Source organism: Podarcis muralis, chromosome W (assembly GCF_964188315.1).
Source record: "Podarcis muralis chromosome W, rPodMur119.hap1.1, whole genome shotgun sequence".
Taxonomy (NCBI): Eukaryota; Metazoa; Chordata; class Lepidosauria; order Squamata; family Lacertidae; genus Podarcis; species Podarcis muralis.
Genome location: NC_135674.1, coordinates 10,280,135 through 10,305,859, shown reverse-complemented (window position 1 = coordinate 10,305,859; position 25,725 = coordinate 10,280,135).

Sequence of the window (25,725 nt, the reverse complement as noted above, 5' to 3'; positions counted from 1 at the left end):
TTTTCAAAAGGAAGACCATGCTCTATCTAGATTCCAAACATGGATTGAACCACTCTGTGATTGATGCAATAACATCCTTCTTAGCATGTCTGTATATGAGGGATTCAAAATATCCCTATAGTTTTGTGGACTGGTCATTTTTTGCACCAACTGATATACCCAGGCAAGGTAATTCCAGTGACTACGGTCCTTTCGCATGTACCATTGCCCATCTGATTGCTTCTGCTGCCCAATTACAGTTCATACAAAATGATATGGCTGCCATTAGACCCTGGATTGCAAAAAAATAATATAGTACAGTGTTGTTTAGTCGTTTAGTCGTGTCCGACTCTTCGTGACCCCATGGACCAGAGCACGCCAGGCACCTCTGTCCTCCACTACCTCCCGCAGTTTGGTCAAACTCATGCTGGTAACCTCAAAAACACTATCCAACCATCTTGTCCTCTGTCGCCCCCTTCTCCTTGTGCCCTCCATCTTTCCCAGCATCAGTGTCTTCTCCAGGGAGTCTTCTCTTCTCATGAGGTGGCCAAAGTACTGGAGCCTCAGCTTCACGATCTTTCCTTCCAGTGAGCACTCAGGGCTGATTTCCTTAAGAATGGATGCGTTTGATCTTCTTGCAGTCCATGGGACTCTCAAGAGTCTTCTCCAGCACCATAATTCAAAACCATCAATTCAGTGAGAAAACCTATTTTGAAGGACAAGCCAAATATTTTCAAGTGGAAATTGATGCTGTTCCTCCCAAGAAGAGACAAATCTTGAAAGAGAGTCACATTACTGTGTCTCAATCATGCCCAGAGGGATGGAAGGATACACTAACCTATTGCTCAGATATTTTACCTTCCTTGTTTGAAGGCTGCTGGTCATTATGTTTTTTGAAGGAAGGGTGCAGGAGGCCCAGTGGTGACCTAACTATGGTTTACTGTGAAGGAAACTGCAAGGACTGGTACCACTGCTTTCGCATAGGCATTGATTCAAAAGATCTTCCAGAGGTTTTCGTGTGTCCAGACTGTCAATCCACTGTGGCCAAATAGATTTTGAAACTGCGAACTGTCATATTCCACAGGTTGGTATAATACAGCAAAATCGAAACGTATAGTTTTCATCATCATGGCAGGGATGGTCCTTTTCCATCAAATTCTTATTCATGGAATTGGTTTTTATATCCTGCTTTTCTCTACTTGAAGGAGTCTCAAAGTGGCTAAAAATCTCCTTTCCCTTGCACCCCCACAACAGACACCTTGTGAGGTAGGTGGGGCTGAGAGAGTTCAGAGAGAAGTGTGACTGGCCCAAGGTCACCCAGCAGCCTGCATGTGGAGGAGCGGGGAAGTGAACCGAGCTCACCAGATTAGAGTCCACCGCTCTTAACCACTACACCACAGAAATGTATCTCTTTTTTTTTTTTTATAAAATGTTTTATTAAATTTTCTTTCAAACAGTCAGAAATTTACAGAATAAAGAAAAAAGAAAAGAACAAAGAGAAAAAGAAATACATAAAAACCAACTTTCCAGAATATTTTTACCATTCCAACTGGACTTCCCCACATCTTCCGAACCCTGCATTCTTTGCAATAAAAACATCAGCAATTTGTTACCTTTTTTCATGTCTTACTGTATCTTTCAAATATTATGTTTCTAAAATCAAAATACTGTGTCTCAGTTATTTGTACCTTAAAATAAACATAATATAGTTATTTCATATTGTCCACCTCGTCTTTCTTATAGCTTAGTTTCCAATTCACCTAATCTAGTTGCTGAAGCAAAAGTTTCCTAATCATACACATTCTTAACATTCATACAGCTTATAATGTTTTTGCAAATAGTCCTTAAATTTTTTCCAGTCCTCCTCCATTATTTCCTCTCCCAAATCTCAAATTCTGCCAGTCATTTCAGCCAGTTCCATGTAGTCCATCAACTGCGTCTGCCATTCCTCCAGCGTGGGTAAATCTTGTGTCTTCCAGTACTTTGCGATGAGGATTCTTGCTGCTGTAGTAGCATACATAAACAAAGATCTATCCTTCTTTGACACCTTCTGGTCCACCATGCCCAGGAGGAAGGCCTCTGGTTTCTTAGGAAAGGTATATCTAAATACCTTTTTTAACTCATTGTAAATCACTTCCCAGAAGGCCTTCACTTTTGGGCAGGTCCACCAGAGGTGAAAGAATGTCCCTTCCGCCTCCTTACATTTCCAACATTTGTTATCAGACAGGTGATATATCTTAGCCAGCTTAACTGGAGTCAAGTACCACCGGTATATCATTTTCATAATGTTTTCCTTCAAGGCATTACATGCCGTGAACTTCATTCCGGTGTTCCATAACCTTTCCCAGTCCTCAAACATAATGTTGTGCCCAATGTCCTGTGCCCACTTTATCATGGCGGATTTTACTGTCTCATCCTGTGTGTTCCATTTAAGCAGCAAGTTGTACATTCTCGAGAGTATCTTAGTTTTTGGTTCTAACAGTTCCGTCTCTAGTTTCGATTTTTCCACCTGGAAACCAACCTTTTTGTCTATTTTAAAAGCCTCTTGAATCTGAGCATAGTGTAGCCAGTCTCGCACCTTGTTTTTTAATTTCTCCTGGCTCTGCAACCTCCAATTGTCTCCAGTTTTTTCAATTATTTCCCAATATTTCGGCCAGTAGGCCTCCATGTTGGGTCTTTTTCGAGCCTTAGCCTCCACCGGTGAGAGCCACCTCGGGGTCTTACACTCTAGTAAGTCTTTGTACTTCATCCAGACCATAAATATTGCTCTTCTGACAATATGGTTTTTAAACAGTTTATGAACTTTAACCTTATCGTACCACAAATATGCATGCCAACCAAAAGCATTGTCAAACCCTTCCAGATCTAGGACATCAGTGTTCTCCAACAAAAACCAATCCTTCAACCAGCAGAAGGCTGCAGATTCATAATACAACCTCAAGTCTGGCAGGGCAAACCCCCCTCTTTCTTTCGAGTCAGTTAGTATTTTAAACTTTATTCGGGGCTTTTTGCCCTGCCAGACAAACTTGGAGATGTCCTTCTGCCACTTCCCAAAACATTCCACTCTGTCCACAATCTGTAGGGCTTGAAACAAAAATAACATTTTCGGCAATACATTCATTTTTATAGCTGCAATTCGACCCAACAAGGAAAGTTTCAATCTTGACCAAATTTCCAAATCTTTTTTGATTTCTGCCCAACATTTTTCATAGTTGTCTTTAAATAAATTCAAGTTTTTGGAGGACAAATGAACCCCCAGGTATTTCACTTTTTTAACAACACTTAATTCTGTCTCTTTCTGAAACCCATCTATTTCTGTAAGTGTCAAGTTTTTAGCCAAAACCTTGGTTTTTTGCTTGTTCAACTTAAATCCTGCCACCCGACCAAATTCATGAATCAGTTCTAACACTCTTTTTGTACTAGATTCTGGCTCCTGTAATGTTAAAACCAGGTCATCTGCAAATGCTTTCAGTTTATATTGTTTCACTCCGACCTGTATTCCTTGTACCAACCGGTCCTCCCTAATCATGTTCAAAAGCACCTCCAGGACTGAAATAAATAAAAGAGGGGATAGGGGGCACCCCTGTCGTGTCCCTTTTTCAATTTGAAACTCCTCTGTCACCACATTGTTCACTATCAATTTAGCTTTTTGCTCTGAATAAATTGCTTCTATGCCATTTTCAAACCCCCGTCCCACTCCCATCCCTTCCAAGTTTTTCTTCATGAACATCCAAGAAATGTTGTCAAAGGCCTTCTCCGTGTCAATAAAAATTAACACTGCTCTCATATTGATATTTGTTTGTAAGAGTTCCAAAATATCAATAATGTTCCTAGTGTTATCAAACAAATGCCTACCAGGGAGAAAGCCGGCCTGGTCCTTATGAATTACTTCATTCAAAACTTTTTTAAGTCTACTTGCCAGGATGTCTGCAAAAATTTTGTAATCCACATTTAGGAGTGAGATGGGACGGTAGTTCTTAAGTTGAGTCTTTTCAGTTTCCACTTTAGGAATCAATGTGATGAAAGCTTCTTTCCACGACTCCGGTGCCTTCTTCCCCTCCATAATCTGGTTACATACCTCCATCAAAGGTTGTATCAAATAGTCTTTCAAAGTCTTATAATATTTGGAGGTAAGTCCATCAGGGCCTGGAGACTTGCCTAGTTGCATATTCTGAATGGCACCTTCAATTTCCTGTTGCGTTATTTTACCGTTCAGGATTGTTCTCTTTTCCTGGGTTACTTTTGATAATCCATTGGTTTTTAAAAATTGATCTATCTCAAACTCTTTCTGTGGCCCCTGTGCATAAAGTTCTTTGAAGTATCTCTGGAAACACTTTCTAATTTCTTCTGGTTTCTGAACAATTCTCCCTTCAATCTCTAGATTTGTAACTGTATTCAATTTTTGTCTCTTTTTCAACTGCCATGCTAGCAGTTTTCCACATTTATTTGCTGATTCAAACGATCTTTGCTTCATTTGTTTAATTTTCCATTCAACCTCTTGATTTATCAGTTTCGAATATTGTGCTTGATGGAATTTAATTTCTCTCAGCACCTCCTTCGACTTTGGTTTAGTTCTCAATTTTCTCTCTCCTTCTCTTATTTTCTCCAAGATCATCTCCTTTTTTCCATTCCAGAGTCTTTTCTTGATCGTATTTTGTTGTATCAGAAACCCTCTCATAACTGCTTTACTTGCGTCCCAGATCGTTCTTTTTTCTACCGTAGTATTCAAATTTATTTCAAAATAGTCTCTTAAAGTTTTTTGGGCCATCTTCACAATCTCCTGATCTCTTAGTAAGGTGTCATTCATTTTCCATCTGAAAGAACCGGTTGGGGTAAGTCTCAATTCCACTTTCAAAGCGTTATGGTCGGAGCAGGTTTTTGGGCAGATTTCCACTTTTCTGGTCTTAGGTGCCAGCCCTCTAGTTGTCCATATTTGGTCGATTCTTGTCCATGATAAATGCGCCTCAGAAAAGAAAGTTCCTTCTTTACCCAAGGGGTTTTTTTGTCCTCCATATATCAATCAAGTGCATACTGTCAGTTAGTTCAAAGAAAGTTTTAGGCAGTCTGCCGTCAGTCGTTAAATTTTGATTTTGTGACTTATCCATGTTTGTAGATACCACCCCGTTCATATCTCCCATCATAATGATGTTGGTATAGTCCAAATAGTCCAGCATAATCTCATGCAGCTTCTTAAAGAATTCTGATTTCCCATCGTTGGGTCACAGAAACGTATCTCTTAAAACTGTAGAGCAAGCTGTTCAGTTCAGCGTAATAGCGATACTGATTTGCGGAGGGAAGGTTGGTGATGAGCAAGATCTGTTCCCATTTCCCAACACAGAGACCATAGAGCAGTTTCTTTTGGGGGCTGAACCTGCAGAGTGTTTCTGTTCAGAATTTCCGTGGCAGAAATTGGCTAAGTGCCTTTATAAACATTCAGCTTCTCAAATCGAACCCCATCATGAAACTTTCAGGTGTAGCTGTTGGAGGTGGAAGGCAGAGAAGGTGCTAGTCCTTACCTCCCTCCTCCCAGCCCCATGATCAGTTGCCCAATGGGCTGAATTTCAGGGCTTTTGCATGTAAAGGACAAGCTTGTTCTTTACTTGTTTAGACTCTTTAAAGTTGGGAACAGATATTTGGCTCCATGACCAAAATGGTCAGCTTCTAGAGGACTGGAAAGATCATGATTGTACTTCCCCTACCCTCAGCCCTAACTCAGTTGAGTATTTTTTGTTATGAGACTGAGTGTTTGGGGCTGATGCTGTAGCATTCTTGTCTGGGAGCTTGATGGAAAAACAGAAAAGTGACCCTCACCTAACTCTCCAATGCCCTTCAACAAGAATGCTGTAGGAAATATTGCTAAGCCCAAAGGGAGGCAAGAATTTGCTTCAGCTCACCCTGTTAATGGAAGAGCAAAAGCTATGTGTGTGTCATTCTCAATCAGTCTACTTTCAGGACTGATTTTAGAATCCTCTTATATCAGGCCACATGGTCACTGGAGGTAGCCCCATCATGCAAACTTGACTATCCACACAGGGACCATCTATTTTTATTTTTTCCTGATACTGGGATTTTAAGTTACAGTTACATCTTTTAAAACAGCTGTCAGTATATCACACTGTATTCCACTTGCCTTCCAAAGGAACACGTGGCTCTCCCCACATAGCGGGTTAGGTTGAGACTGCTGATCCAAAGTGATCAGTAATTTTTACGGTAATTACAATCCTGCTTTCCCTTGTACCAGCTTACCTTGACTTCAGTAAGGCATTTGAAAAGGTCCCCCATGATATTATTGCAAAAATGCTAGTAAAATGTGGGCTAGACAAAGCTACTGTTAGGTGGATTTGTAATTGGTTGATGGGCTGAACCCAAAGAGTGCTCATCAGTGGCTCACCTTCATCCTGGAAAAAATGACTATTGGGCTTCCACAAGGTTCTGTCCTGGGCCTGGTGCTATTCAATATTTTTATAAATGATTTGGATGATGGAATAGAGGGCATGCTAATCAAATTTGCAAATCACTGCAAACTGGGAGGGGTTGCTAATACACCAGAGGACAGGGTCAGAATTCAGAATGACCTGAATAGCCTAGAGAGCTGGGCCAAAACCAACAATATGGAGTTCAATAGGGAGAAATGTAAGGTACTACACCTGGATCGAAAAAATGAAATGCACAGGTGTGGGACACTTGGCTTGACAACAGTACCTGTGAAAGGGATCTGGGAGTCTTAGTCGACCACAAGCTGAACATGAGTCAACAGTGTGATGTGGCAGCTAAGAACGCCAATGCGATTCTGGGCTGCATCAATAGGGAGTATAGTGTCTAGATCAAGCAAAGGAATGCTAACACACTATTCTGGTTGGTCAGACCACACCTGAAATACTGTGTCCAGTTCTGGGCACCACAGTTGAAGAAGGATATTGTCAAGCTGGAGCATTGTCGGGAATCAAGCCTTTATCAGGAGAAACTGGCAACTCTCCCAGGCACCCGGCTTGATCTCCTGTTGACCTCCCTGTCTGCATTCCCCAGCAGGATCCAGGCTAGGTCGCAATAGGCGATCCTTCTCAGCGTGAGAAGAACACCCCCCCTCTTTCCTGCCCCCCGGGCAGGGGAAAGAGATATACAGAAAACGTATTTACATGCCTTTATTTCTGTCTTTGCAGCGTTACAAAAAACATGACTGCTCTCTTCAAACTCCAGCAGTTGAGAGAGAAACACTTCCTGTACTTCCTGTACAGGAACAAAAGGAAGAGCTCATATTACACTCTGAGCTAATTCCGGTGCTTCGCACTGTGAATAGACTGTCCCTCTGTTTCCCATGGACAGTCCCAACATTCCCATTATGTTTTGCTTTCAAGCTACCAGCAGCTCGCGGGTGCATTGCTTCTATATCGTAACATACTCCCCCATATGAATCAATGTGCGCTACGAGCAAAGCGTGATCCAGAGAAGAAAACAAACAGTTGTTATACATATAACACTCCCCTGTTGTTTCAGTTCCACCCTTGGAACTACCCGCCACTGGTTTCCCCAGTGTACCTCTCTGGTTGTCTGACTTCCAAGGAATGAGTGCATCTGCATTACCTTGGCTGGGGAATGTAGTGTTACGCTTAGCAACTCCCTGTTGTGTCTTTGTCTCTTAGACACAACTTTAACCTGTTTTGAGTTGTCAACAATAGTAACACATGCTACAGCTGGAATACCTCTTGGGTGGTACACCCTTTGTAACTCCCTCAGACCTACGTATGAGGTGCTGATCCTCTCTGCTCACTGGTTCAGTTTCAGGACTCTTTGGAGAACCAGTTCCGATAGTAAACAGTGGTTCATCCTTCATCTGTGAAGGTCTAGCCATTGTGTGAGATTTCCTCTCAATGACTGTGTCAACTGAGCTCTTCGAGCTATCACTATCACTCTCAGTACCACTGTAATCAGTAAAATCATCATCATCATCTGAATTGTCCTCAGTGGGAAATGTGTGAACAATTACTCTCTCCTGTTCAGGAGCACTCTCTAGAAATTTTGTGAGAATCACCTGACCAGATTCAGACAAAAGTACTCTGTAGAGACCCTTTTCATATCCCACAAAAATGCCTCTAGCATTCTTTACTCCACCTGGAGCATCAGATTTCACATGAGACCCAAAAACCTTAAAATGGGCAACAGAAGGTTTTCTATGGAACAGCTTCTCAAAAGGAGAACTTCCCAAATCTTTTGAAACCTTTCTCATCCAAGAGTAACAAAAACACAATAACGACTCCGCCCAATACTCATGTGGCAAATGTGAACTCAGCAATTGCGCCTTCATCCCATTTTGCAATTCTCTGTTCACTTTTACACAAATACTTTTGTTCCATGCTCCTGCAGAAACAGCAGTCTTGTGCCTTATCCCTTTCTTATCCAGGAAATCCTGAAAATCCTGTAAAAGAAAAACTGGCTTTTCATCTGTGAAAAGACAATCAATGTTAGCATCATGAACATTTTCAACCTTGTCACAAAACTCTTTAAACCTTTCTAAGGCTTCTTGTGGTTTCTGCAATATATGTATCCACACATAATGAGAGAAATAATCCACACACACAAGATAATATCTTGCATTGCCTCTAGATGGCGCTAGAGGACCAATCACATCAGCATACACTCGCTGAAAAGCTTTGGTAACTTTCGTTGCCTTCTGGACGTCCTTCGTCATGCCTGTAAGAGAAATCATGTTAGACTCAGATGCATTACAATTTATGCAATTACTTTGATCAAAAGTCAACAAATACAGTCCATCTTTCTCTCTGGCAGAAAGATATAGCTCTCCATCTTTGAAGATTTTGCAGCTTTCTCTATCATAGGACAAAATCAGTCCTTTCTTTGTGATCTGCGAAACACTCAGCAGATTGAACTTTAAATCAGGAACCAAATACACATTGTTAATAGTCAAGTTTAGACTCTCAAGATACACAGTTCCAAACCAGGTCGCTTCCAGCTCCTGGCCATTGGCCTGTTTCACAGTGAAGCTTTGCTTCTTAAACGTTGAAAACAGATCTCTGCGCGGCGTCATGTGTTGCGTGCAACCCGTGTCAAGAACAAAAGCGTTCTCCGTTGAAAATTCGGCTTTTGTTGACAGCAATGCTTTTGCAGGTTTCACCTGGGACTTGGTACGACTTTTGCCTGACGCCTCAGGCTTTGCAGAGCTTCCCCTAGCTCCTTTCTGCTGACGTGGCCTCTTACAGTTCCACTGAAGATGCCCAGGTTGGCCACAATTGCGACAACAAACAACATTCAGAGCTTCAGCTTGCTCTTTCCTTGCAATGGCAGTGGGGGCGCTACAACTCCAAGCCTCACTCCCCCTGTCAGCAACATCCGTTGCAGCAAGTATAGGAACATCAACAGCAACAGTTCCTTCACTCCCCCGTTTGGGGTCAAAGCTCTCCTCAGCTTTCGATGAGCTTTTAGGAATTTGGCCAGCGCCATCGTGGCTCTCCCCTTCTGGGGTAGTCAACTTTCGGCTCTTGTTTCTCACTCCAGCTTCACAAACTTTTCGGAGCTTCTGAGAGAACAAAGCCATCTCAATCTCAAGCCTCAGCTTTCTGCTGTGAGCTTGTATTTTCCAAGAGTCTATTGGCTTTTCACTGCGTTGCACTTGGCAGCTAAATGCAGGCTGTTTTGAAAGTCCCTCCAAGAGCAGTGAGATAGCAGACAAAACAAACGCTGGAATTTTTACCAGTGTTTTTCCAGCCTCTCTCAGTGCTCAGCCTTACTTCCGTTGGCTAGTAAATTTCCACTTCCTTTTCAAGCTAACTATCTCTGAAGTAGCTGAAAAAACTGACGTCTCGTTGCTTAGCAACTGGACATTCCAGGCTTGAGCAACAAACCTTATCAGTCCTAGGAATGCGAAGAATGCAGGCTGTTTCTCCGTGCTGTTTTCATCCAAAAACAGCTTTTGTGAACCAGAGAAGAATCAATCTGCGTTCACACTTTTAGCCCATAATTCAGCATACCTTAGGGGTTCCGTTGCTCCTGGCTTATCAGCAAAAATGTCTGCTTCGGTAGCTTCCATCTGCACGCTACCATATCTTCCTTTTTCTCCTTGCAGAGGATGAAGTACGATCCATCAACCTCTTCTGCTGCTTTCATGGATCGAAACCATCGGCTCCGTGCTACCAGATGTCGGGAATCAAGCCTTTATCAGGAGAAACTGGCAACTCTCCCAGGCACCCGGCTTGGTCTCCTGTTGACCTCCCTGTCTGCATTCCCCAACAGGATCCAGGCTAGGTCGCAATAGGCGATCCTTCTCAGCGTGAGAAGAACACCCCCCCTCTTTCCTGCCCCCCGGGCAGGGGAAAGAGATAGACAGAAAACATATTTACATGCCTTTATTTCTGTCTTTGCAGCGTTACAAAAAACATGACTGCTCTCTTCAAACTCCAGCAGTCGAGAGAGAAACACTTCCTGTACTTCCTGTACAGGAACAAAAGGAAGAGCTCATATTACACTCTGAGCTAATTCCGGTGCTTCGCACTGTGAATAGACTGTCCCTCTGTTTCCCATGGACAGTCCCAACATTCCCATTATGTTTTGCTTTCAAGCTACCAGCAGCTCGCGGGTGCATTGCTTCTATATCGTAACATGTCCAGAGAAGGGTGGCCAAAATGTAAAAGGTCTGGAATCCAAGCTCTATGAGGAGAGACTTAGGGAGCTGGATTTGTTTAATCTAGAGAAGAGAAGATTAAGGAGTGACATGATAGCCATGTTTAAATATTTGAAGGGATGTCATGTTGAAGAGGGAGCAAGCTTGTTTTCTGCTGTTCTAAAGACTAGGATGCAGAATAATGGATTCAAACTATGGGAAAAGAGATTCCACCTAAACATTAAGAAGAAATTTCTGACAGTAAGGGCTGTTGGACAGTGGAATATGCTACCTCGGAGAATAGTGGAGTCTCCTTCTTTGGAGGTTTTTAAGTGGAGGCTGGCTGGCCATCTGTCAGGAGTGCTTTGCTTGTGTGTTCCAGCATGGCAGGGGGTTGGACTAGATGGCCCTTGCGGTCTCTTCCAGCTCTATGATTTTATGATTCTATGACACTAGCTAGTACGCTGCACTGTTCCATTAGATAGATATTGTTGCTATTTTTTAAGCTAAAGGTTATGTATAGCTGCCATCTATTAGTCTTTGAGCCAGTGTGGTGTAGTGGTTAAGAGCGGTGGACTTGTAATCTGGTGAGCTGTGTTTGCTTCCCCGCTCCTCCACATGCAGCTCCTTACAGGGTGTCTGTTGTGGGGAAGGAAGGGAAAGGAGATTGTTAGCTGCTTTGAGACTCCTTAAGGGGAGTGAAAGGCGGAATATCAAGTCCAAACTCTTCTTCCAAACTCTTTGCAATAGTGACATTTCCCATAAATATGCTAAGACACAACTGAATAATGTTATAGATTTCTTCCCCCCTTTTTTTAATAATAATTTTTATTAAGTTTTCCATTTAAACAATCCAATCAAATCACATTAAATATTCCAAATTATACAAATAAATATCATAAAGTCCAAATATTTTGCCAAATTATACTTTTTTTGTTGGGGTTTCCCATGCTTCGAGTTCAGTGGGGTCCAATCATCTCATATTTCTACTGCTTTAAGTGTCCACAAGTCCCTTCTTTAAATCATCTTGTTATTATCCTTCTTCTTTAATAGCCTCTGAGTTGCTTCCACAGGCGAGCTGAAACGAGCATTATTATGCCTCTGTGTGAACTTTGTGATGACTCTCCTTTTTTTTTTTTGCAGCTGGTAAGTCTTTTGTTTGCAGTATATCCTCACGCGCTGGTATTTATGCCAAATCCATCCAAAAGTCCTTCTCGGGTGGCAGACGCCATCTTTTCTCAGTTCCGATGAAATAGAGTCTAGGCGTTTGCTCGTTAATTTTCTCAGACAAGTTGCACCAAACATTAGTCTTTCCAAGGGAGGTTTGCCAAATCAAACTTGAAAGACAGATATAATAACAAAGTAAAAGCTCGCCTCCCCCTATGACTATCAATCTCTGCAACATAATCTGTCTCATAATGGCAGATCCCGATTAAATAGTGCGTCACAAGAGAGTCTTTTATCTTCTTCCAAATATTTCGAAAAACAAATGCTTTAGTTAATATTTTTATTTCCACACAGTTTATTTTCCAATCTCACTTGCTATAGGTAGTATGACGGTTCTTCTGGGGGGAGGGGTTGTTAGGTAGTATCGTAGAAGAAAAGAAATTTTTTTATCCCCCCTCCTTTCCATCCCGTCCCGTTCCGTTTCTTTCTTTTTTTTTAATGATTTTTATTAACAGGCCAATCAAATCACATTATTTCCAAATCACATTAATTCCAAATTATACAGCCAGATTTTAAATTTTGTTGGGGGTACCCATATATCAAGCTCTGAACGGGGGTCCAAACATCACTTATATTGCTGCTTTAATTAGAAAATTCTATCCACTTCTGTCCAGATAGTGTCTTTATTACTTTCTTCATCTTCTTGTTGTTATCATATATCCTTTCTTTGCAATCTCTGATAATCCTCACAAGCAGGTTGGAAAACAAACTCCTGTGTGTGGGTTTTAGACTCTCCCAAAAGTCATATCACATAGGGACAGACGCCATTCCACCTTCCGTAAAAAATTTATCCTCGGTCTGTCCTTTAATTTTCGCAGGCTTGCCAAGTCTCTCACAAAAGGCTCTGCCAGTTAGATCACATTCCAATCATCCTTCACATTCCGATGGTACTGGTCCTCCGCCTCCCGTCTTTCTTAGACAAGCCTGTCTTAGTGAGACACCATTTAAAACTGCGCCATAAAAACTTTCCTTTTTTCTCCAATGTTTATCAATCTCTTTGAAATTCATTCCACACAGTTCTTAGATTCCTGCTTATGGTTAGCAAATGCAACAAACTTCTTTCTGGGGTGGAGGGTTATTAATAATCACATAAGGCAAAGAAAAGAAAAGTTTTTTCCTCCACCCCCCTTCCATTTCAGTCCAAACGTACCAGTGTCTTGATGGTAATTCCTCACTTGATTTATTTATCTCGTCTGTTGCTCCGGTCACAGAGATCCATTAATCAGCAGTCTTATCACCCGAACTTCACTTGATGTATGTGCTTTAGCTTCTTTTCCAATTATATGTTTCCAATTATATTTTCGAGCTAAAGCGAACCAGCATGCGCTGATTGGAGACAGCGTCCGGGAAGAGCCGACTTCACCGAGGGCTGTGCCAAGTGACCGGCACCCCCTTCTTACAAATGTGGACACCGCTGGCAAGGCTGTCTCCCCCATCTCCTTGGGGGGTCAGGAAGACTCCATACTTCCCATAGCAGCCTCTTAATTACCTCGTGTGGGTCGGAGAGATGTTATTGTCGGCCATCTTCCAATGCGCCACCTGGTGGCCCCCTCCTTTCCGTTCCATTTCAACATACCGATTTAGATGTTCTTTGATGTTATCTTCTTTCCAATCCATCACTCTTAGCGTCTCAGTGGCTGGCTTAATTAGCAGATAAAGTACCCCTTCTTTCCTCAAAGTATGTCCAATAAATCTTGTATCCAATCTTTTATCTTAAGAAATGGAACTTGGAGCGCTCCCGGAGACAGTGTCCAGGAGATCTGAGCTCGCTCGAGGGCTTTCCATCCAGTGCCCTCACCCCCTCCTTCTTTTCGAACTCGGGGGTGATTTATGGGCAGCCGCGGATGAGACTGCGTCTTCCCTTCCACCGGGAAGAATCTAGGGAGGCTGATTACTCCCATCTCAGCCTCTTAATTACCTCGTGTGAGCTGGAGAGATGGTATTGTCGGCCATCTTCCAAGGCGCCCCTAGCGGAACCCTATTCCAATCTCTGGTTCTTCCCATTCTGTTGTTTTCCTCTATTTCTTTGCATTGCTCGTTTAAGAAGGCCGCCTTGTCTCTCCCTGCTATTTTTTGGAAATCTGCATTCAATTTCCTGTATCTTTCACTATCTCCCTCGCATTTTGCTTGCCTTCTCTCCCCCGCTATTTGTAAGGCCTCGTTGAACAGCCACTTTGCTTTCTTGCATTTCCTTTTCATTGGGATGGTTTTAGTTGCTGCCTCCTGTATAATGTTACAAGCCTCCATCCATAGTTCTTCAGGCACTCTGTCCACCAAATCTAAATCCTTAAACCTGTTCCTCACTTCCACTGTGTATTCATAAGGGATTTGATTTAGATTGTATCTTACCGGCCCAGTGCTTTTTCCTACTTTCTTCAGTTTAAGCTTGAATTTTGCTATAAGAAGCTGATGATCTGAGCCACAGTCAGCTCCAGGTCTTGTTTTTGCTGACTGTATAGAGCTTCTCCATCTCTGGCTGCAGAGAATATAATCAATCTGATTTCGATGTTGCCCATCTGGTGATGTCCATGTGTAGAGTCGTCTCTTGTGTTGTTGGAAAAGAGTGTTTGTGATGACCAGCTTGTTCTCTTGGCAGAACTCTATTAGCCTTTGCCCTGCTTCATTTTGAATTCCAAGGCCAAACTTGCTGGTTGTTCCTTTTATCTCTTGACTCCCTTACATAGAATAAGTCTATGTAAGCATAAATCAGGCTATCACTCCCCTTTGATATGTAGGTTTTCAGTGTTTTAATCTATGTTGGCTTTAGTAAGTAACTTTAGTAAGAAGCAAGGGGCCCTTGTGATAAGAATTTTAAGGTCTTAGATATATGATAAATGTACCAACCAAGCACGTACATAGATCAGCACAGGAAGACCGACCTGAAACCATTTTTGATTCCCACACTGACCAAATGTCCTTTCTCTGCAAGGTCAAAGGAAAATGGAAAAGTCTCCCCATTGTCTTTTCCTTCACACATCCTGTCTTAAGGGTATTTCTGTGTTTGAATAGGGTGAGCCTGTGACCTGGCTCAGAAACTGAGTATTTATCATTACAAAAGACTGGCCAGGCTCCCCAGGGTATCCAATCAAGTGAGCATTAACAGGTAACCTGTCAGATGAGATAAACAACATACTCAGATTTCTGCTGTAGACCGCTTTTTCTGTGATGTAGGTATGATGTATCTGGGGAGTGGTCTTGGGTTACACCCTGAAATATACTCAGAGTTGAGAGTGGATTTCATGCTCTTTATTCAGCTCATAGTGGTGAGGAGGGAATGAAAGTCCCCTCAAAGTATCTGCTTTATATACATTATTTACACAATGGGCTGCACATGATTGGCTAATTCCAGAATTCTCCTGTAGGCCAATCAGGTTGTGGATTCACTTCTATCTGGAGCTGGATTGGGTGGCTCCTGCTGACCAATCAGACTGCTGCATTCTGAATCCTATTGTTCTAGGACCAATCAGACTGCTGCAGTTTGGATCCTATTGTTCTAGGACCAATCAGACTGCTGCAGTTTGGATCCTATTTAACTCAGTACATAACACCCCTCCCCTCTAAGTTCCAGTCCTGCCTGGGAGGTCGCATTCATAGTCCTCAAGGTACGCCGGCGGCCTACATGTGCGTTGCGGCCTGGGGTGTTCCCTGGGGTGTTCAGGTTCTGGCTCATGTTCCAAGGATGCTGGCTGTGATGGGGCCGTTTGGTCTGGTGCAACCCGCTCGCTCAGTCGTGGTTCTGGTTCCGGTGTCCTTTTGGCCTCACGGGTCCTCTCTGTATTTACTGATTCTGCCTCTCCTGCTGGCCCCTCCTGTTCTATGGGCCTCACTGCCCCACTGTTCCCTTGGGACTCCTCTGACCTGTCCTCCTCCTGGTTTTCTCCCGGGAATCGACGCCGTATCTGGTCGCAGTGGCGGCGCCAGCATTGCCCCCCATCCGTTAGCACCTCGTACGACACGGGGCCAGTGACCCTGGCGACTGTGGCGGGTACCCATGCTGGTCCTGCCCCAAAATTCTTTGCCTACACTGGGTCCTGGGCCTCGAAGGTCCGGGGGTTCCTGCCTTCCCCCACCACTACCTCATCCTGAGCTCTATTGGGGTGAAGGCGGTCCAATCTGATTGCAAGGCACCGACCCATTAGTAGTTCAGCGGGGCTCCGGCCAGTCGTTGAGCTGGGGGTGCTGTGCTGTGCTAGAAGGAATGTGGCAAGGCGGTACTCCCAATCCCCTTGCGTCATGCGGCGGAGGGTGTCCTTGGTGGTCCGCACCATGCGTTCTGCTTGGCCATTGGTGGCAGGGTGGAATGGTGCCGAACGGATGTGGCGGATGGCGTTCTGCGCTGTGAAGATTTGGAATTATCCTGACGTAAATGCAGTCCCGTTGTCTGAGATGAGAGTGTCAGGGAGCCCGTGGGTTGCAAACAGCCTGCGTAGTACCCGGATGGCTGCGGACGTGGAAGTGGACGGTACCAGTGCGACTTCCAGCCATTTGGTGTAGGAGTCCACCACTATGAAGAATGTTTTCCCCTGAAAGGGGCCAGCGAAGTCCACATGCAGGCGTGACCATGGTGCTCGGGCGGACTCCCAGGACTGGACTGGGGCCCTTGGGGGATCTGGGCGGGATTCTTGGCAGGCCTGGCAGTGTTTGACCCAGGCCTCTATCTCTCCGTCGATCCCCGGCCACCACACATAACTCCTGGCAAGGGCCTTCATTCTCACTACCCCTGGGTGTGTCTCGTGTAGGGCTGTGAGGACCCTTTTGCGGAGGGGCTGGGGAACAAGGACCCTGCTTCCCCATAACAGGCACCCCTTGTGGGCCGACAATTCATGTTTGCGGGTTGTGTAACCGGCGAATTCTGGCCCGGGGCTGCTGCTGGGCTATCCCCTCCACACCCAGTCCAGGACCCGGGAGATGACCCTATCTTTCTTGGAATGGTGTTCAACTTCTTGTGCCTGAATGGGGCGGTCGGGAAGCAGCTTCAGGCTCATAACCTCTTGCACAGGTGCTGGGTCAGGGCCTGTTTCCGGTAGTGGTAGCCTGCTGAGGGCGTCCGCATGGCCCATCACCTTCCCAGGGCGGTGAATCAGTGCATACTGGTAGCTGGCAAGGAAAATTGACCACCTTGTAGCCTTATTGGAGTTCACCAATTGGGTCTGCGTTGCTCCGGGACAGGAGGAAGGAAGTCAAAATGACACAGAGTTGGTTCAAAGAAAGAGTTTATTCTGCTCTCCGGATAGCAGAAGGCACTTGCGTGGTGAGTCCACAGCAAGTCCAAAGAAATAACAGGTTTCATGCAGTTTATATACCCTCCAGGCATCCTCTCCCCCTTCCCCAGCCATGTCAACTTGTATACGCAGGTTGACATCACATATGTTCCTGCTCTGGTACTCTCAACCATAAAAGGATCTTCCTTCCTGTACTTCTGACCATAAAAGGATCTTCCTCTTCCTACTCTTATCTGGGAAGACGTCATAATCTCCGGGAACACGCTTTTGGCGTTTTTCCCGGACATTGGTCTTGTGCGTATTTTGTGGTCAGCACATAAGATAAAGTTCTGACGTGTTTTCGTTGTTCCCCTGGGGAGCCAAGGCCATCCCTTGCCTGTCCTGATAAAGGACAGAACTGTTTATGCAGTTGTGTCCTTATTATGGTTTTGCTCAACAGTTCAAGTTTTACGCATTTAAAAGTGCTCTCTTTTGAAAGAACAAAAGGGGGGGTTGAGTCAGTTTTTAAACTTACTACACAGAAACCCATTCCTTCAACCTGAGGACGCAAGGAGACAGCACTTTGGGGGTCTGCTTTTTAGGGGCAAACAAGCCAAGCAACGGCTTGTGGTCAGTCACCACGGTAAAGGGCCGCCCGTACAAGAAATCATGGAATTTTTTTACTCCCTTCACGATTGCCAGACCCTCCTTGTCGATTTGCGAGTAGTTCCGCTCGGTTGCGTTGAGTGTCTGGGAAAAGTATGCCACCGGTACCTCTTTTCCATCTGGGAGTTGGTGTCCCAGGACAGCGCCAATGACATAGGGCGAGGCGTTGCATGCTAGCACCACCGGCAGCCTCTCGTTGAAGTGTACCAAGACCGAGTTTGAGACAAGCAAGTCCTTGACTGCCTGGAATGCGGCCTCCTGGCACTGGCCCCACACCCAAGGGGCCCGCTTGTCCAGGAGTCTGTGTAGGGGCACCACTACCGCCGCCTTGTGGGGAAGGAAGGAATGGTAAAAGTTCAATAGTCCCAAGAAGGCCTGAAGTTCAGTCTTGCTCTTGGGCACTGGGGCATCACAAATGGCCCATACCTTGTCCCCAGTCGGGTGGACCCCTTCTGCGTCCACCATAAATCCCAGAAAGTCCACCTGAGGCACTCCTAGTAGACATTTTTCCCGCTTCACCTTGAGACCCACCGTCTGGAAACGGTGCAGAACGGTGCGGAGGCGGTCCTCAAACTCCTCTGGTGTGGGCCCAGCAATCAACACATCATCGAAGAAGGGGGTGACGCCAGGAATCCCTTTAAGGAGAGAGTCCATTAGATTCTGGAATATGCCTGGTGCCACGCTGACACCGAATTGCAGCCGCTTTACCCTGAACACTCCTCTGTGCGTCACAATCGTCTGTGCCTCTGCTGTGGCCTCATCTACCGGCAGCTGTTGATAGGCTTGGGCCAAGTCCAGCTTGCCAAAAAATTTTGACCCAGCCAGGGTGGCAAGGACATGGCTGACCACTGGCACTGGGTATGCGTGGGCCGTGAGGGCCTTGTTTATGGTACATTTGTAGTCTGCACAGATGCGGACCGAACCATTAGGCTTGACGGGTGTGACGATTGGGGTTTCCCAGGAGGCATTAGGCACAGGCTCCAGCACTCCTTGCTCCACGAGCCGGTCCAATTTCTCGTCTATACGGGGGTTTCAGGGCGAACGGGACCCGGCGGGCCTTGAGCCTGACAGGTTGTACTGTGGGGTCAAGCTGTAGAGCAAGGGGGGCTGTATACTGTCCCAATTTCCCATCGAAAACCCCCGGAAATTCCTTGCATATGGCGTCCACGTCCACTTGTAAGCTCATGTGGTTCACCCCGTGATGGCTAACCCCAGTGGTCCAAACCATGCCAATCCCAGTAAGCTAATGTAGGGACCCTTGACCACAAGCAAGTCCAGTTGCCGCGTCCGCCCTCGATATTGCATCCTGAAGGTCCCCACCCCCATTGTGGGGACCTTACGTTTCTGGAAGTTCCGGAGGGTGAATGGGGCCGGCCTTAGTTTGGGACCCCCACTAGGACACAGTTTCCTTAAGGTCCTTGCCGAGATTATGGATAGAGTTGAACCCGTGTCAAGTTCCATGTGGCATGGGGCCCCTCTATCTGTACCTCTACATAAATTTTCTTTACGTTGGGGTGGGGCAACTGGTATACTTGGAAGTCTGTGAGCTCCGTTGAGTTGCCTTGGTGCGTTGGGCCCTGGGGCTCTTGGATCGGTCATCTGATGCCTGGCGTGGGGTGGGCCGAGCCCGACACACCCGGGCGATGTGTCCCAATATTCTGCACTGCCTGCACTCTGCGTTGCGGAAATGGCAGGTCCTCCTCTCGTGACTCTCCCCGCAGCTTGCGCAGTTCCCTCCTTCTCGTCGAGGCAGTTGTGGTCTGTGCGCTGCTTGAGTGCGCTGCTGTACTCGGTGCACCTCCTCCCTGTCAGATCCTGAGTCGTCGGTGAGGTCTTCGTGGTGGACCCTCGGTTGGGACGGCAGGCTCGGCCATGCCTCTTGCGTTGACCTCTCAGCAGCTTCCGTTGCCAGGGCCTCCTCCAGAGTGACCTGGAACATTAGGTCCTTCTTAGCGTAGAGGCGCCTTTGCAGCTTCTCATCCTTCAGGCCACCGATGAGGCGGTCACGAAGCATGTTCTCCAACTCTGAGAAGTTGCAGAACCGGGCGGCTTGGTGGAGAGAGGTCAAAAACCCAGTTACGGTTTCCCCAGGGGCTTGCCGCTTTGCGTAGAAGGCATTTAGACGAGCCACCACTGAGGGCTGCGGCAAAAAGTGCCCCTTCAGCCGTTCCATTATTGTTTTGTATGGAACAGTAGCGACGTCTTCAGGTGCAAAGAGAGCCCGGGCGATTTCAAACGTCTCCTCTCCGCAGACGCTGAAGAATATCGCCCTCTTCTTGGCATCTTCTTCGTTGGTGACCCCTTTGGCTTCTAGGAGGAAGGTGAAACGGGAGGCATACGCTTCCCAGTCTCCGGATGCTGGGTTGAACGGCGAGAAGCTGCTGTTGGTTGCCATTCTGAGTTCCTTGGGTCCCGGAGCTGAAGCCTGGATACACGGTGCGAGGCAGCGGTGCGGCAGGTGGTGGTGCTGCGGTGCTGTGTGTGGCGGTCAGCTCAGCGGGATCCCATCCTCGTTGCCAGTGAAATATACTCAGAGTCGAGAGTGGATTTCATGCTCTTTATTCAGCTCATAGTGGTGAGGAGGGAATGAAAGTCCCCTCAAAGTATCTGCTTTATATACATTATTTACACAATGGGCTGCACGTGATTGGCTAATTCCGGAATTCTCCTGTAGGCCAATCAGGTTGTGGATTCACTTCTATCTGGAGCTGGATTGGGTGGCTCCTGCCGACCAATCATACTGCTGCATTGTTCTAGGACCAATCAGACTGCTGTATTTTGGATCCTATTGTTCTAGGACCAATCAGACTGCTGCAGTTTGGATCCTATTCAACTCAGTACATAACACACCCCTTCTTTGATGTATGTATGATGTATGGAGGGGTGGTCTTGAGTTCCAGGGCAGGGTATTTAAAATGTCTATATAAGGGCAGACACACCTTTGTTCTGGGTTCCTCCTCCTTTCCTGCATGTGAGGGGAGCGCCCTGTTGTAACAGATCAATAAAGATCAGGCTTACTAGCTGCTTTGCTTCTCAATATTCTCTGGTTGGCCTCTGTTATTTTCTCCTACCAATAGGGAACCTACGTAAGGACTCTATATGGGCTCTTGGATACCCCATAAGGGAAAAAGGGCAGCTTTTGTTTACAACACCCTCAAAGGGTTGCCACATCAAGGTGCAGGTTGGGCATCACAGAGTTGTATCCAATGGGTTTCTGCCAGCTACACTCTGCAAATGCTTAGGAGCTTCTAATTGGATTTTATATGATTTCTTTGTGTGTAAACCCTATAAAAAGTCCCTGTGGGCAACACCCATGGTTCAGCCTTTGTGGAGTGATCCCACTGAAACATTTTACTGCAGTAAATAAACTTTATGGACTCTTTCTTCAACCCTACTCATGAGTAATTAATGGTACAAGTGAGATAGCAGATTTTGTCCTGCTTCAACATCACACATAAGGTGGGGTTACTGTGGCTCAGGAAGGCCAAGGTGTGATATTCCTGAGAATTTAGCCACTGGCGGAGGAAGAGGAGTGCAGGGGGGGGAGCAAACTGCCCCTGGCAGCGCGACCCCCAGGGTGCCATCACAGCTGCCCTCTTCACCCACGCTGGGCGCTCTGCCCCCGGTACGCGTCAGCCCCCCCCCCCCGCACATGACCACTGGATTTAGCAAGTTTTACATAGTTCCAGACACAGTTTACACAAAACATTAGCATTTGATAAGGCAATCAGGTTGCGGAGCATCTGGGCAAACAATGACAATTAATACAAAGGAGGCTCATAGATATAGGAGAGGAATCCCTTCAGGAACTTCCCCTGATTGCTATCTGCCTACCTGTTCTCAGGCAAGGGGGATTAAGGAGGCAGAGGAAATATTTAGAGTCTTTAGGAGAGCCAAGATGGCTTTTGGATTGCTCTCCTGTACTATTTTAGACATGTGGTTTATATACTTATGCATGTTTTTTTGTTGTCATTTAGTTGTGTCTGACTCTTCGTGACCCCATGGACCAGAGCACGCCAGGCACTCCTGTCTTCCACTGCCTCCCGCAGTTTGGTCAGACTCATGTTTGTAGCTTCGAGAACACTGTCCAACCATCTCATCCTCTGTCGTCCTTGTGCCCGCCATCTTTCCCAACATCAGGGTCTTTTCCAGGGAGTCTTCTCTTCTCATGAGGTGGCCAAAGTATTGGAGTCTCAGCTTCACGATCTGTCCTTCCAGTGAGCACTCAGGGCTGATTTCCTTAAGAATGGATAGGGTTGTTCTTCTTGCAGTCCATGGGACTCTCAAGAGTCTCCTCCAGCACCATAATTCTAAAGCATCAATTCTTCGGCGATCAGCCTTCTTTATGGTCCAGCTCTCACTTCCATACATCACTACTGGGAAAACCATAGCTTTTACTATACAGACCTTTGTCGGCAAGGTGATGTCTCTGCTTTTAAAGATGCAGTCTTGGTTTCTCATTGCTTTTCTCCCAAGAAGCAGGCATCTTTTAATTTTGTGACAGCTATCACCATCTGCAGTGATCATGGAGCCCAAGAAAGTAAAATCTCTCACTGCCTCCATTTCTTCCTCTCCTATTTGCCAGGTGGTGATGGGCCCAGTGGCCTGCCTGGTGGAAAGGCTCCACTTCAGCATTGGTCTGTTATAAGAAAAAACTGCTCCTTTTCCATTATGGGATATCCAAGAGCCTGTATAGAGTCCTTAACTAGATTCCCTATAGGTAGGAGAAAATAACAGAGGCCAGTCAAAGAATATTGAGAAGCAAAGCAGCTAGTAAGCATGATCTTTATTAAACTGTTGCAATAGGGTCCCCCACTCTCCCCACACAGGGAGAGAGGAGAGGAACCCCAAACAATGGTGTGCAAGCTCTTATATAGACTTTTGAAATTGTCCACCCTGTAGCCAGAGACCACCCCCCAAAACAGAAGGAGGTGGTTTTCAACAAAGATCCTGTTTGTCAGGATACCTGATAATGGCCAGTGATTGCTCTACCTGGGCAGCCTGGCCATTCTTTTGTGATGGTAAATGCTTTAATTACTGAATCCAGGTCACAGGCTCACCCTATTCATACACACATACACCCTTATGACAGGTAAGCAAAAGACAATGGAGAGGCTTTCCCATTTCCTTCCTCCTTGCAGACAAATATTTGAGGTCAATTTGGGAGGGTCAAAATGGTTTCAGGATTGCTCTCCTGTACTGTTTCAGACATGTGATTTATATACTTATGTATGTGTTTTCCTTGTAATTTTATGAACATATGATTTATATATATGAGACCTTAGAATTCCTATAACAGGGCATTCAGCTCCCAGGCAGGCACTGCACACAGGAAGGACAAGAAAGGCCAGTGTGGTGCCTGCCTACCTGCCCAGCCTCCCACTTGTCTGTCCATTCCCAACAGCAAGGGATGGCGGACAGGCTGGCTCGGCTACCTCACCTGCTCGCTTGCTTACTCCGAGACTGCTTTAGCTCCTGGCAACCAGCTTCTTCTTCTTTGGCGACCACTCGTAGCTGAGTAAGATTGTCTTCCATAAACATGGTTTAATAAGTGAGTCCGTAAGTGACTATGGAGGCCAATTCTGGATCCACACATCCTTCCACAGTGGGGACATAGGTTTCCAGGCGGGAGTTGATCATGGTGAGGTTTTGCCAAGCGTGCTGTAATGGTTGTGAGGGGTTACTTGTGCGTAAATGGCCTTAGATGTAGTTAGCTTGCTTGCCCAACCATGCTTAGGGTCAGAGCTCGCCCTCCGTGACCTGTTAGTCACTTGCAGAATCCGTCAGTGGGCGTTTCTTGAACCTCTTCCAGCATAAAAGCTGTTTGACCCCGAGTCTCCTCCTATGTTCCCTGCGCAGAACGCGTCTGCGCAAGTAAGGGGAAGGCAGGGGCGTGCCAGCGCTCTCTCCACTAGTTTCGGGTGAAGGGTCTTGGAGCCCTGTCTCCAATTCCTCCATCTCCCTCTCTTCTCTATTGGTGTTACCCTGAATTCCTTCCCCCCTGCTGGTCCCCTCTCCGGCATCGCTCGGGAGCCCTGCCTCCGCTTCTCGCTCTGATGTCAGTTCCCTGACATCCACCTCCCTCCCAGGACCCCCTCCACCCCCAGCCTGACCTTGTGACGGGACCTTGTCCCCTTCTTCAGCCGACGAGGCAGGGAACCCCCTAAAGGAGCTGCCGTCATCGTCCGAGGACTCAAACCCCGCTTCCCACCCGCTCCGATTTCTCGCGGGAGGAGCTTCCCAATCTGATTCCTCCTCTCCTGACGATTCTCCTCCTTCCTCCTGGGAAGCCGGAAAACCCACGAAATCCTCTTCCTCCTCATCCGTGGTGGCCAATTGCTCCTCCCAGAATCTCTCAAGGGGTTTGGGCTTCCTCGGATACCTGTTGTGGAACACTTCCACCAGATATTCATCAGCTATTTCCCCCGCTAAAGGGAAGTCTTCTTTCTGCACATAACTGTTAGTCTCTTTCTGCACAAAACTGCCCCATTTTGGGGAAGCCTTGCTCCTCTTTTCTCTTGCTTTCTGAGAAGTCTTGCTCGTAGGTTTTTCCCTGCTTTTGCACACACTGTACGAACCTGCTCTTCACGCCTAGCTGACCACATCCACAGAACTTGATTGTTACATTGTCTTATGCTATGATCAATCATTAGTAACAGACATCCCAAGCTCATGGAAAACAAACTGTACCTGCTCTCCATGCCTAGCTGACCGCATCTATAGAACTTGATTGTTATATTGTTTGTGCCAATTAATCCCTAGTTACAATTCAATTAGGAGGCTTCATGCCTGTCTAGTTCTAGCTCCGATTCCTAGCCTTCTCTCCATCAATGATAAATGATCACGGCTACCCATCTGTAAAATGATCACATGTAATCCCCACCTTTCACATGTAATTCCCGCCTTAGTACTTATGTTAACCAATTACAAGTTTCTGTGTGTATGTATCAACCAATCAGCGACAAGCACACCTGTGGCGATGCTTGTAATATTCAATAAAACAGGCTCCCAGGGTCCGCCCTGGCCAGACGCCTAGCTACACCTGCCTCTCTCGTCTCCCATGATTTTTCACTTCTACATCTGGTGACCCACGACGTGCCAGATCCCTTGCGCAGCCGAGCAGTCAGCCAGCCTCATACTTCACTCGACTGGAGAAGTCTTAGCCGGCTACACCGTGAGTATGGGGGGGGGAGCTTACAAAGTCCCAGAAAGTGCATGCTACTGAACTGCTTCATTTAGTCAGACAGAGAGGTGCAGGTGCTCATGTTTCTTTAAAGGAAATTGAACGTTTGCTATGTGAGATTGCATTTCAATGTCCCTGGTACCCTGAGGCAGGCTCCTTGGGGGTAGAGGCTTGGCAAAAGATTGGAAAAACCTTTTTTGCAGAACCCAGGGCTCCTATCCACTGTCTGCTAACTTGGCAGAAGTGTGCAGATGCCGTGGCAAAATTTGGACCTCAGGCGACCCAGGCGTCTCCCTCGGCCCCTGCATCTCTGTCTGTTGGAGACAACCTCCCTCCTTATCCTAAGCTTCTGCCTCCCTCACAACCCTGCCTGTCCCCCCCCCCTTTTGCCTGTGTCTGCATCTCCAGGACCTATGCCTCAGCCCACCCCCATCCCCCCTTCCCTCCCTCCTGTGTTTCCTTTGCATGCACCTGCTTCTTCAGAAGCTGTGTCTCAGCCCACATCCACTTCCCCCCCTCTTTCTTCCCCCCCACTTTCTTCCCTCCCTCCTTCCACCCCTCCCTTGCCTGCCTCAGCTCCTGCCTGTTTCACAGGAGCTGTTCGTGTTGCACTTTCTCAAGCCAGGCAAAAAGGTCTCCTTTCCTTAGAGGAAGAATCTGAGTGGGCTGGTGAAATGCCATCAGCTTTCCCTGTCTCCAGCTCAACCCCATCAGCTTTCCCTGTCTCCAGCTCAACCCCATCAGCTTTCCCTGTCTCCAGCTCAACCCCATCTGCTTTCCCCATTTCTTATGTAAACCCAGGCACAGCGCAACAACAGGTGCTGTATGAAACCCTTCCTTACTCTGTAATGCGAGAA